Source organism: Sminthopsis crassicaudata, chromosome 1 (assembly GCF_048593235.1).
Source record: "Sminthopsis crassicaudata isolate SCR6 chromosome 1, ASM4859323v1, whole genome shotgun sequence".
In the NCBI taxonomy this organism is placed as follows: domain Eukaryota; kingdom Metazoa; phylum Chordata; class Mammalia; order Dasyuromorphia; family Dasyuridae; genus Sminthopsis; species Sminthopsis crassicaudata.
Window position 1 is genome coordinate 179,555,487 of NC_133617.1, and position 12,215 is coordinate 179,567,701.

Genomic DNA, 12,215 nt, shown 5'->3' on the forward strand with positions numbered 1-12,215 from the left:
CATTCAATTAAGTTATTTTCCCACAGAAATTTAAGGCATGAATTTGTTAAGTGTTGGAATTCTTTGCCTAACATTTAACTCTTCCAGTGATGGCAAGAAACTATTAATTTAAACCAACTTGCAACAGAAGGTAAAAGGCAGGAATTTGAATGGAACAAACTACTCCTTGGTGTATTGGGTCTATTTCCATTAAAGAACAATACCCTGCCCTAGAATTAACATAATGTAAAATAATGTATTTTACATTCTACAATGATCCTGTATACACATTAAAAAAAGTTAAGTTATTCCACAATTGGGATTTCCATAATTGATTTTTCTGATGTAGAATCCAGTAAGATTCTGGAGCTAGTAAGTTTTTATGGAATAAAACCAAAACTTGTTTGGGGGTTGAATTCCTTATATTATATTACAACTATATGAAGGGCATTTGATTTCTATGGTTGCTATATTGTTGACAAATAGAATCTGTATGTTATTTTTATATTCTATATTTGTATTTATATGTTCTTGGCTAAAAAAAAAAGGATCTAAGAAACTCACAAGACATAAAATGCTGGCACAATTATTTTGCCCAGCTTCCAATAGCCTGCAATGTTAATAAAAGGAAAGAGAAATTAAATATATCTATTTACTTGGAAGCATTTATGGATCGGATGGGACACCTGTAATGTTAAAATTAATGATATGATAAATAGGTACATAGATACATGAATACATAAGCAGAGATAGGAGTATATGATCTTTTTTACAATGTTTTCATCAAAAAGTATATACATCAAAATATATTTTCAATGAATAAGTAGAACTTTCTACTTAGGAAAGTATTATGTGAATCTTTTTAAGACTATAAACATTTTTTAAAGTAATTATTTCCTAAAGTTTACAAAATCAGATTATGGTATATCATGCTTGTTGCTTAAGTTATCTGTGTTTGTAATATATATCCCTACTAGATTATAAGTTCCATGAGAACAGGGACAATATCTTAGTTAAATTTTTGCTCTAGCATAGTGGCACACGTACACATACATATATTCATACACACACACACACACACACACACACAAGAGAAAGAACTTAATAAAGGTTTAATATAAATATGCACTTATTTTGTTCTAACTTGTATTATAGTTATTTGTACTTATATACTTTAACTTAATTAATGGTAAATTCATTGAAGATTATATATCATTTTAATCCTTGTGTGTTGCATAAAGAAAGCATTTAATAAATACTTATTAAACTCAATCTAAACATTCCAGGGTTCAACAAACTTTGCTGCTAGAATGTTCTCTCTTAAATCTAACTTGATTCTCTCCTGCTGTAATTCAATTTCCTCTTTTCCTATCCTCAATGAAGAACAATGAGTCATCAGCCTTCACAAACACTCCATATCTAGATGACTGTCCAAGTTTACTGTATGTGAAGAAATCAGGAAGTTGTAAAATGCAAGCAGGCTAAGAGAAAAAAATATAGAGTCACAATGGGTGTTTGCTACAAACCAAACAGATCCTTTGTATTTTTTTCCAGTTTCTATATTAATCTTTCATATTATTCTATAGCAAAGTCTAAAGGATTAAAAACATTTTATTCTCATGATAAACCATTTGGTCACAAATCTTTTTGTTTCTTTGGTTAATAAAAGTAACCAATAAAATTACTAAATGATTCTATAACCACACAACAAGTGAATGTTTGAAGTTATTAACTACCCCAAATAACTCCATTTCTCTTCCATGAACTGCCTATCCCCCAAGGACCAGGACTATATTCAAAAATACTCATCCTCAGAAGGTGGGCTGTAGGGGAAATGGATTTTTTGGCCATGGCAATTGCCAAAGACAGAGTACCAAGAAGGGTTTATGATCCGTGCTGATGGAAGGACTATCCATATGGAAGCAATCACAAATCCCTAAAGCATTTCAGCAATAAATGTATTAAGGCAAAAAAGTTTGTATTTCCTTGATAATTACTTCAACGTTCCTTTTCCCTTTAATTGTATAGACATTGCTATTCTATAACTAGAAACAAAGCAAGTGACATGATTTCACCTTTGAAGGATAAGTTACATAGAGCTTTTCTAGAATAATTTTCTTTATGGGCCAGACTACTTAAACCCTAAGATACAAAATAAATAGCATCATGAAACTCTTACCTGATTTATAGTATACTTCCCAGTAGTGATGATGGGAGAAGGGATTGCTGTACAAAGACCATGAATAAATCCAAAGTCTGAATGGACCACCCTGCTGGCTTGCCTTGTGATGCAGCTGCAACAGTCCAAAAGTAAAGGAGATGAACACCAAATGGAAAACAAAAAAAGTTGCCTTTTAGGGTTCACATTTAATTTTAATGGATTGTAGGAACAGTAACTTCAGAGATATTATCAAAAACATAGAGAACCCCTCACTTCAATGTCTGCCTACAAACACAAAAGATTCTTTTTTTTCAGGAGAGATGCAGAGAAATACAAACTAGCTTCAAAAAAAGCTAAATTTGTTTTGAATTAACAGAACCAATGAGTGATATACCAAAGGCACATCCCAGAAGCATGTTGGGTGTCAGAGAGAAACTAGTTTGAAGAATATGATGGTAATAATCCTTCACTACAAATAATGAATAATGAGTAACTGAGTCAATTGTCCTTGAGAACATGCCAATGTATAACTGTAGCCAAATCCATTTGCATCTATTCTAAAGAATCACCAGTTTGCTTCTCAGGAATCCAGTCTAATCTAGAACATTTCTAGAATGGAAAGGAAAACAAATCCACTCCATGTCCAGTACTTTTCAAGGACAATGAACAAAATGACCATTTTTCTATTATAAATATGCATTTGAAAAAGAGTATTAATTTATATCAATCTACTGTGTGCTAATACTGTGTATTCAATATCTATAAGAAGGATATAAAAAAAGTAACCTCTTATAGACACAATTTCTTTGACATCATCTCACTGGAAACTTATAATCTTCATGTGAAATAAGTATTAAAGGTATTATTGACCCATTTGACAAATTAGGAAACTGAGACTCCATGGCAAATAAGTATCAGAAGCAAGATTCAAATTCAGAACTTCCTGCTTTCACCTTGTCCAGCTCTCTCTTCTTAGAGCATGCTGTCTCAGCATACAAAATGAGAGTGCTAGACTTGATGGCCTCTCCCTTCTTTTCCATCCTAGACATTCCAAGCAGAAGGGGGGCTACAGAAGCCCTAAGCCTTGGAGAGCTTACAAATGAATCAACAATTGTATGGAGATTGCTGAAAGAAATTCTATTCAGTTTATCTGGCTTTCAAAAGACCTCATAAATGGGTCTTGCTATCACCCAAGCCCATCTACAGTGGAATATTAAACACTTGAACATTTTTTTAATAGTGTACAGCTAGTGTGTTTTAATAGATGGCTCTAGGACTTCATACTTATTGGTGTATGCCTTACTAGTCATGCATATATTTTATTTTCACCTATTACCTGAAATATAAGGTTTTTAGGAGTCTAAATTACAAAGCTTCAGCATATCTAACCACATTGCCAAAAATTAAGCATGATACTAATTATGTAAAATAGTAATGTCTATCAAGTTAGTATGTTTACTAGTTCTGGAAAAACTGGGTCTGCTACAGATTACAGGAATTAAGAGACTCAACACCTATACCACATCATTAGAAAGAAATCCTAGAATGAAGGGAAAATATATAGCCAAAGAATTATAAACTTTTAAAAGATTACATTTACTAGGAAAGTTTGCATTATGAATAAAACTTTAAAATTTAATTTTACAGACAACATAATGTTCTTCATAATGCTTGATATATAGGTGTAAAAGAAGAGTAGAAAAAGGGAATAGATAACTTCCCATGCATTTATCAAAAAGTAAGCTCTAAAAGAATTTTAGAGACATAAATCCTTATATAAACCCTGATGATAGTCATCTTCAGCAATTTCTGAAACAGCACGAGATTGCTTAAAGAAAACTCCCAGAAATTGGACTGAGCCGTAGGATATTACACTTCCTTACCCAGTGATCTTTTGCCATCTAAAATCTCAGTGCTGATACACTAAGACAAGTTTACTACAAAGTAATTCTCCAGCCCGCACAAGATTTACATTATGATCATTATGAGTATAATTTTCATTATTCCATGAATTAGAAGTAATAAAAATTATGAAATATCAATGAAACCTTTTTACTGACACAACAAATTTCAAATAATATGTTATTGTGACGCATCTGGGCATTTTTGTATAATTTGGGGACAGAGATAATAATTAGTGCAAGCATTTCTATTATACTGCTCAGGAAAATAGATATGTATGCATAACATAAAATATATGTGTACATATTTACATGTGTTTCCATGCACATATGTTTTATATATACTATACCAATTTCCCAGAGCACATGTTTACATACATATATGTATACATTTATTTATACTTATATGACTACACACACACACACACACACACACACATAATTTCTAGGAAAAGTTAAGAAAAAACAGAAAATGTTTCTAGTAATAATGATCTTGTTATCTAAATAAGATTACTATTTATATTGTTGCTACAATTTTAAATATTGAAGCAAATTTAAACAACAGAGGAAAAAACTGTTAAATCCTGGTTACATCAAAGCATATTTTAAAATAAAATGAATCTATATAATTTTTAAAGTATCTTTTTTCATCCTAGGCATTATTGTCCTAGGCTATTGTGCTTCTACCCACAAAACAAAACAAAAAATATAGACAAGTAAATATGTATCTAAAGTTTGGGTGAAATCTAAAAGAAATTAACATGTTAATAATTTAATGTGTGATAACAAGTAGCAAATGTCCTATACTATGTATAATCTTCATAGTTAAAATATTACCTTGTATTTATTTATTATGATGATATGTTTTGAAAATCTAAGGAAGAGCTATTATTAATGCAGCTAGTCTTTTATAGTTAATGTACACAACCAACGGTTATCTACATTTTAATATGTGGTTAGGATCTGTCCACATTACAAAAATCCCCATAAACTATGACAACTTCTACAATATGGCCTCTATTAAAATGTTGTTTTTCCTTTTTAATGATTAAATTATGTCTATAAAATCAAACATTCTAATTCTTTGCCTTTATTTTAGCATTATACCTGGTAATACTGCTATGGGAAACCAAATATTAGAGACAACATACATGATTTTGAATTTTAACCCCAAACTTCTAATAATACTCTCCTATTATTGACTTAGCAACACCAATCCTCTTTCCCAAGATATATTATTTTCAGGATCTCCAGTCTATTTGTGTTCCCTCTAAAGTTCTATTCCTAAGACAGGTATTTAGGCATTTCAGAGTCCAAAGTATGTGTTCACTTTCAGAGAACTATATTTTAGGTATCAACATCTATGCCTCTATTTATTAATAGCATCAAGTGTTAAGCAAAGAAAGTTCACTGACTTTAGTCAGAAATTCAATGAACATTGGGCATTGGGGTGCTAGGGTATGTGGGTTGTTAGAAATCAAATCTAAATACAACTTAAGCATAGTACAAATAAATTAAAGGGAAATGGTTATTTTTATATGTTTCTAATTATATTTTTATATATAGTTATATTTTATATAATACATAGTTAGCTAAAGAGACAGGGATATTCCCATGGCTTAATTATGTCCAGAAGAAAAAGACATAATTTTTTGAAATTAACATAAAAACATATGAAAAAGATAATTTACCTTTACTATGTAACCTAAGAAGACTACCCTGGAACATGGATGCCTTTTTTTTTCAAAACAGCTGTTATAATTGCAGGAAGATTGTTAATGTGGACAATGTGGATTCTTTCCAAGTGACTTGGTGAACCCCTAGAATTTAATTCTGTCAACTTAAATTAAGGAAATGTATGTAACCTGCAAACTCTAATGGTTTATAGATACTCCAAAACCAAAAAGATTGCAAGAGAAAACTTCTCTTTGCAAAGCTTTGAAAAGGTTGGCTAACAAGTACCAAATACTTGTTGATCTGTTAACAATAAATGCCAATTGGATTGTCAAGTCCCATTTTACTTGTGGAGAGATACATTTACATATTGCACACACAGTAAAATTTGATTTACTGTGGAATAATATTTCAGGAGTGCCTTTTATAAAAGGAGAATAGCTAGAAGCTTAATACAGTATCTTCCATCTAAATTACTGGAAGAAAATTCAGTAAAAACAGTGAAGTCCTCCTGTTCAAGTTGGTAGGCACAAATACAGTACATAAAACACTTGGAGTAGCCTAGTCATAAGACAAACCCACCTGAATGGACGAGAAATACTGTCTGTTGCCATGGTAGCCTGATCTAATTACATGACTGATCAGGGCTGGAGTAAGTGCACTGCAAACCTACACCATTGACATGTATCTACATGATGAAAAAGACAGTCAGACAGAAGGTTCAAGAGAACCCATCAACCTCTGCTTTATATAGAGGATGGTATTAAAGCCTATTTATTAGAGAGCTACTAACTAGTAAAATATTGAATGATGCATGAACAGTTAGAGGGCAGAGAAGATTAAATAGCATGGTATTAGCAGCTATGATGCAACCTCTTTCCAATAGCTTATTGTGGGATTCCCACCCCCCTTCCCTCTTCTCTGGTAGCTCCCTCCGTCAATAACCTTCATTCCAAGGAGTCAGCGGATCAAACTATTTTCATCCGCTGAATAATGCAAAGAGGTTGTCGGAAGATGGCAGGGGTCTCTGTTAACTGAAGGTTTCTTCAGTAACCCAAATGCAGAAAGCTTACCTAAGACATTAGCAAAAGTGTTCCTAAAAATATCTGATAAGTAACTAACAATTACTACATAATCTATGATAATAACGATTAAATATTAAGTGCAGTTTACGTTGTAAAAAATAAATGTCACCGAACTGGGACTACTCTATTTCTGAAACTGAACTTAAGTCACCTACGGACAGACACTGCTGTGTAGTCAAGACCATAATTGAGGAAAGAATGATATTTCAAAGCTTAGCTTTTATTCTTTATGCACAAAGGGGTCTTCTGATTTTGTTAACTGAATCCTGAGCATCTTGTGGGGGAAGCTCAGAATCTCATCCAGGATAGATCCAGTTTGGAGGAGTCCCTACTGCACAGCATACGGTAAACAAAATAAAAATAGCTTGTTCTTGTTATCCACATAGAGCATTATATAACCAGCTTCCGACTTGCTTTTTTTTTTTTTTTTTTTTTTTTTTTTTGCCATTACTACTCTTCAGCAATTTCCCCATCTGCAAAAGTATTTAAATGTTCCCAATTTTTGTATGGTTGTAGCTATCAAAAACAACAAAACAAAACAGTGTTGGAACGGGTTTTAGCTGATTCCCGATGTCCTTGGAAACTGTGCAGTGTTCCTCCCCTCTACTCCCTCCCCCCAATCTCCAACCATCACCCTCAATCTCTCCTCCCTTACCCCCACTACGGTTCTCCCTAGAAAATCTGAATTGTTTTACCACTTCTAGCAAAAACCCTGCATGGCCTGAAATAAAACGAAAGCCCAGCACAGGAAGTTTGAGGCCAATTGAGGTGGGGGGAAAGGTGAAGAGGTTGAGGCTGGTGCAGAAGAAACCAGAACAGAGATACCCAAGCTCCCGATCTCAAAGTCTCTCTCAAGCATGACCCCTTCCCTCATCACAGAGAGAGAGAGAGAGAGAGAGAGAGATAGAGAGAGAGAGAGAGAGAGAGAGAGAGAGAGAGAGAGAGAGAGAGAGAGAGAGAGAGAGAGAGAGAGAGAGAGAGACGCTCCTCTTGTTACAACACCTCACTTCTACCTCTCCCCTTTTGGCCCAGCTTGCATACCCTCCCCCTCTCCCTCGCTTGCCCTCTGGGGACTGGCCTGCACTCACTCAGCACTGGAACAAGTAGGAGGCTGTGGTAGTGGTAGTGGTGATGGTGTCTCCGGCCTGGCCCGGCCCTGAGTGAACAGCGGGGCTACTGGGCGCATCCCAATCCCTGCAGCGCCTCCTCCTTCTCCTTCCCCTCCTCCTGGCTTCATTCACCCTCTCAGCAACCACACAACCCTTTCACTCTAGGCACGGGGGCAGGACTTGCCCCCGCGGCCACCAGCTCCTCTACTATTCTCTTACGCTCTCTCCCGAGTAACGTGTAGCCGGCACCAGCGAAAAGCCTTCCCCCACCCCCCCAGAACCGAGTGCTAGCCAGGCACCAGGCAGCAGCCGCAGCAGCAGAGCAGCGGCGACGGAGGAGGCAGCAGCAGCAGCAGCAGCAGCAGCAGCAGCAGAGGCTCCACATGATCAGGAAGCAGCCGCACAAACAAGGCAGTAGACAGCCAGGGCCGCCACTCCAGCCGCCGCTGCTCCGGGCACCCACAGACACACTCACGCGCGCGCGCGTCCCCTCCCCGTTACCCTTCTCAGCCTCTGTGTCTCTCTGTCTCTGTCTCTCTTGTTTCTGTCTCTCTGTCTCTGTCTCTCTTGTTTCTGTCTCTCTGTCTCTCTCTGGCTGTCACTGTCTCTCACACCTCCCCCAGCTCCAGCCTACGCCCCCTCCTTAATACTTCCACCCTCCTAGTCAGGGCAATAGGTCTTGGCTACTTACAAAGTCCTGGCCAGACACCCCCTTTTCCCCCCCCACACATATACTTCCCCTTGACCCCGTACACACACACACACACACACACACACACACACACACACACACACACACACACACACAGACTCTCTCTCTCTCTCTCCACACACACACACACACACACATACACACACACACATACACACATACACACACACATACACACACACACACACACACACACACAACACACACACACAGAAGGATAGTCTTCCCAGGCTTAGCGACCCCCCCCCCCAGCCACAAGGAGGAAGAAGCCGGTAAGCTGGGAGTCCAGCCCTCCCCAGAACGAACACATACCTACTAGTGCACGCTCACTCATTCACACACACACACACACACACACACACACACACACACACACACACACACACACACAGAGCAGGGAGTCCCTCCCCCCCCTCCTCCCCAGTCTGGAGAGTGCAAAGTGGGGGTGAGTGGGGTGAATGTTGCGGGGGAGGGGGTTGAGGTGGAGAAGAGTGCAGGCTGCCTCTGACTCCCCCTGCGCCACCCCGAGGGAGGACATTTCTTACATGCACTCGGGAGCCCGAGTAGCAGCAACAGCAGCAGTAACAGGGGTGCAATGAATCTCCCCGGGCACTCAGGGACAGTCCGCCCCCCGCCCCCTCCCTCCAGGGGCGCGTGTCCCCCACCCCCACTCCCGCCTACACCTATTCCATCTGCTTCCTGGCCTGTTTCCTTAGCCAATTGCCCCAGCGCTGGAAGTGGGGGTGTTGGCAACAGAGAGGCTGAAGCGTAGGAAGGTTGTATGTACACACACGCACACAACATACACACACACAACACAACGCGTATTATTTTCTTCTCTGCTCTTCCAGCTGTTGTCGGTGCCGCCGCCGTTTGAGGGTTTGGGTTGGATTTGTTTGTTGTTGTTTTTGTTGATGTTGTTCCCGGGATAGCAGAAAGAAGGGTCTTAATCTATATAAGGTAGAAGAGGACGAGGAGGTGGGGAGGGGGAAAAGGAGGGAGGAGAGTAAGAAGGGGGAGGGGGAGAGAAAGAAACAGGAGGAAAAAAATAGCCACTTACTGTAAAGTGTAAATGGATCTGGGGTTGCTTGGAAAGGGGGGCAGAGGGAGAGAAACAATGTCTTGCGGCGGCTGTTGCTGCTTGCTGCTGCTGTTGCTGATCCACAGGCTTGTTTTTTATCCCCCTGCAGTGAAACAGGTCCTGGACGTCTCTGCCACTGTAGTAGAAATGATGTCTGCGGTATACACTGCTCTCTCCTCCTCCTCCACTCCCCTCCCTCTCTCCCTCCTCCCTCCCCCTCCTCTCTCTCTCTCTCTCTCTCTCTCTCTCTCTCTCTCTCTCTCTCTCTCTCTCTCTCTCTCTCTCTCTCTCTCTCTCTCTCTCTCTCTCTCCCCTCCCTCTCCTCTCTTTCCTCTCTTTTTCCTCTCTTTCCTTTCTTTCCTCTCTTCCTCTCTCTCCTCTCTTTCCTCTCTCTCCTCTTTTTCTATCTCTCTCTCTCTCTGTAGCTCTCTCTCTCTCTCTCTCTCTCTCTCTCTCTCTCTCTCTCTCTCTCTCTCTCTCTCTCTCTCTCTCTCTCTCTCTCTCTCTCTCTCTCTCTCTCTCTCTCTCTCTCTCTCTCTCTCTCTCTCTCTCTCTCTCTCTCTCTCTCTCTCTCTCCAGTATGTAAATGTGTAATAGAAGCCAAATATGGAGCAGTTGGCTGCCGCTGCAACCGCTCAAGGATCCTACTTGGGGGGGGGGGGGGGAGAGTGAAAAAAAAGCAGGGGGGGGCGGGGGCAGAGGAGGCCGGACCCGGGCGGTGGGGGGGGGAGGGAGAAGGGGAGGAGGCAAGGCAACTCTTTGGCTAACATCCAAGAGAGCCACACAGATTATTGCATACGCACAGCAGAGCCCGGCCAGCCGGGCTTAACCCTTCCTTGCTCTGCACAGTATTCTTCTAAGAATTTACTGGGAGGGATTAGGGTTGGGCGGGGGGGGAAGGAGGGGGGAAGGGAATGTCATGGGGTAGGGGGAGGCGGGAAGCAGTTTTCATTCCTGAAGCTGCACCCACTAACTACTCCTCCGAAAAAGTAGCTTTGTGGGTGGGAGGAGGTGATATGATACTGAAGAAAGAGGGTCAGAAAGGAGAGGTCAAGATAGTGGAGCTGTCTTATTTAAACCTCGGAGGGTGGGTTCTTACGCCGCCGCCGCCGCCGCCACAGACATCCCCCTCCCCCTTCCCCACACACTTCTTTCACTTCCTTGGCAAGCTGGCAGGGAAAAGTCTCCGGGGAGCTCCGACTGACTTTTTTGCTGAAACCCCAAGGAGGTTACAGAAGTGTCGGCTAGAGGAGGAGAGGAGGATCAAGGTGAGAGAGAATTACTCAATTGTCACTGGCCTAACCAAACTCACAGCTCCGCTGGACACTGATGCTCAAAGTATCTTGCCTCTGCTAAAGGAACAGTTCTTGTCGACCGTGAAACCGGTTGGGCAAGCAAGTGGGTTAGGAATTTAAGGCTTGGGAATTCATTCTTTAATGCAGAAAATCTAGGGTGAGTACAGGGTCCCTAAAATCCTTACTAAATTCTACTGGGGAAACTGAGAGACTCCCCTTATCCTAAGTATACATTTACCACCACTATCTCTGAAGCCTTGTTAGTAACCGACTATCCTTTCCCCTTAATCTCAAAAGCAGGCCCAGAAAGATTCTTTGGACCCGGATGTTCTATAACTATTTCTAATGTCTAATGTCTAAGCAGAGCAGCCAGCTACAACAGATAACATCGTCTTCACCTGGACAATGTCAAGTTTATTGATTTAATCAAAAATGAGGTCCTAGTGAGAGATGGGGAATGGCAAGCATCAAGTAAACTTTAGAGGGCTTGAAGCACATCCTCTGGCTCAGTGGTAAGCTCCTTCTTCAAGATTGTTAGGGTTTTCTTTTTCTTTCTTTTTCTTTTCTTTTCTTTCTTTTTTTTTTTTTTATTCTTTTAGTTAAATGTTACCTCAGTAGGAAGGAATCTCTTTCTGAGAAATATTCACCTTGCCAACAGGTGTGGCACACATAGACTAGGAAAAGAAGCCACATTCATGCTGAAGCAAGCTCAGCTTCCTCTTGCAGCAGATAAATGGGAACCTATAGGTGTCAGGACAGTCAGACCCCTCTGAGGGATCTAGGCTGGAGAAATAGGCAGCATACAGTTGAAAGATAAATTTAACACTGCAGTTTAATACTCTACTTGTTGCCTGTATGTTGAACTTGATGGATCTTTCAACTTCATGCATCTGTAGCTGAAATACATTAGTCAACATGTCATGCAAATCCAGAATCATCAAAAGAAATGTGGTGTCAGCTTGGAGACCCCTTAAGGGTTGCAAAGCTGTATACTTTAGATATGAAAATAAAATAATATATAGAATATGAAAAATAGCCTTTTCTATTATGCTGAAAACCCAAGCATATAATTTGTTACTCATAAAGAGTGATTGATCATCACTACTCATTTTAACATTTTTATTTATTTTTACCATTTGAAAATCCAGGGTCTGCTGTACAATGACATTGTTGGTCTCATTACAGCCTCTAGTGGACAGTTATGATCCATTTCTCAAA

At 39.7% G+C, this 12,215-nt stretch overlaps 1 protein-coding gene and 1 long non-coding RNA gene across 15 annotated transcripts in view; one reads left to right on the forward strand and one right to left on the reverse strand.

Moving 5' to 3' along the window:
• Window positions 1–9,911, reverse strand: part of ATXN1 (ataxin 1) — a 504,682-nt gene extending 494,771 nt beyond the window's left edge. For 10 of the 12 annotated variants that reach the window (XM_074272282.1, XM_074272211.1, XM_074272284.1 and 7 more), the window contains exons 1-2: window positions 9,682–9,911; window positions 2,159–2,273 (exon numbers count right to left, since the gene is read on the reverse strand). The gene's annotated coding sequence lies outside the window, so the exon portion shown is untranslated. Of the gene's footprint in view, window positions 1–2,158; window positions 2,274–7,888; window positions 8,276–9,681 lie in introns of those variants that run through there. The other 2 variants (XM_074272232.1, XM_074272271.1) reach the window with 1 other exon arrangement.
• Window positions 9,912–10,682: 771 nt separating this feature from the next.
• The window catches only part of LOC141545305 (uncharacterized), a 156,674-nt gene continuing 155,141 nt past the window's right edge, over window positions 10,683–12,215 (forward strand). For all 3 annotated transcript variants that reach the window (XR_012482981.1, XR_012482985.1, XR_012482987.1), the window contains exon 1: window positions 10,683–10,970. This is a non-coding gene — a long non-coding RNA (uncharacterized LOC141545305). The remainder of the gene's footprint in view (window positions 10,971–12,215) is intronic.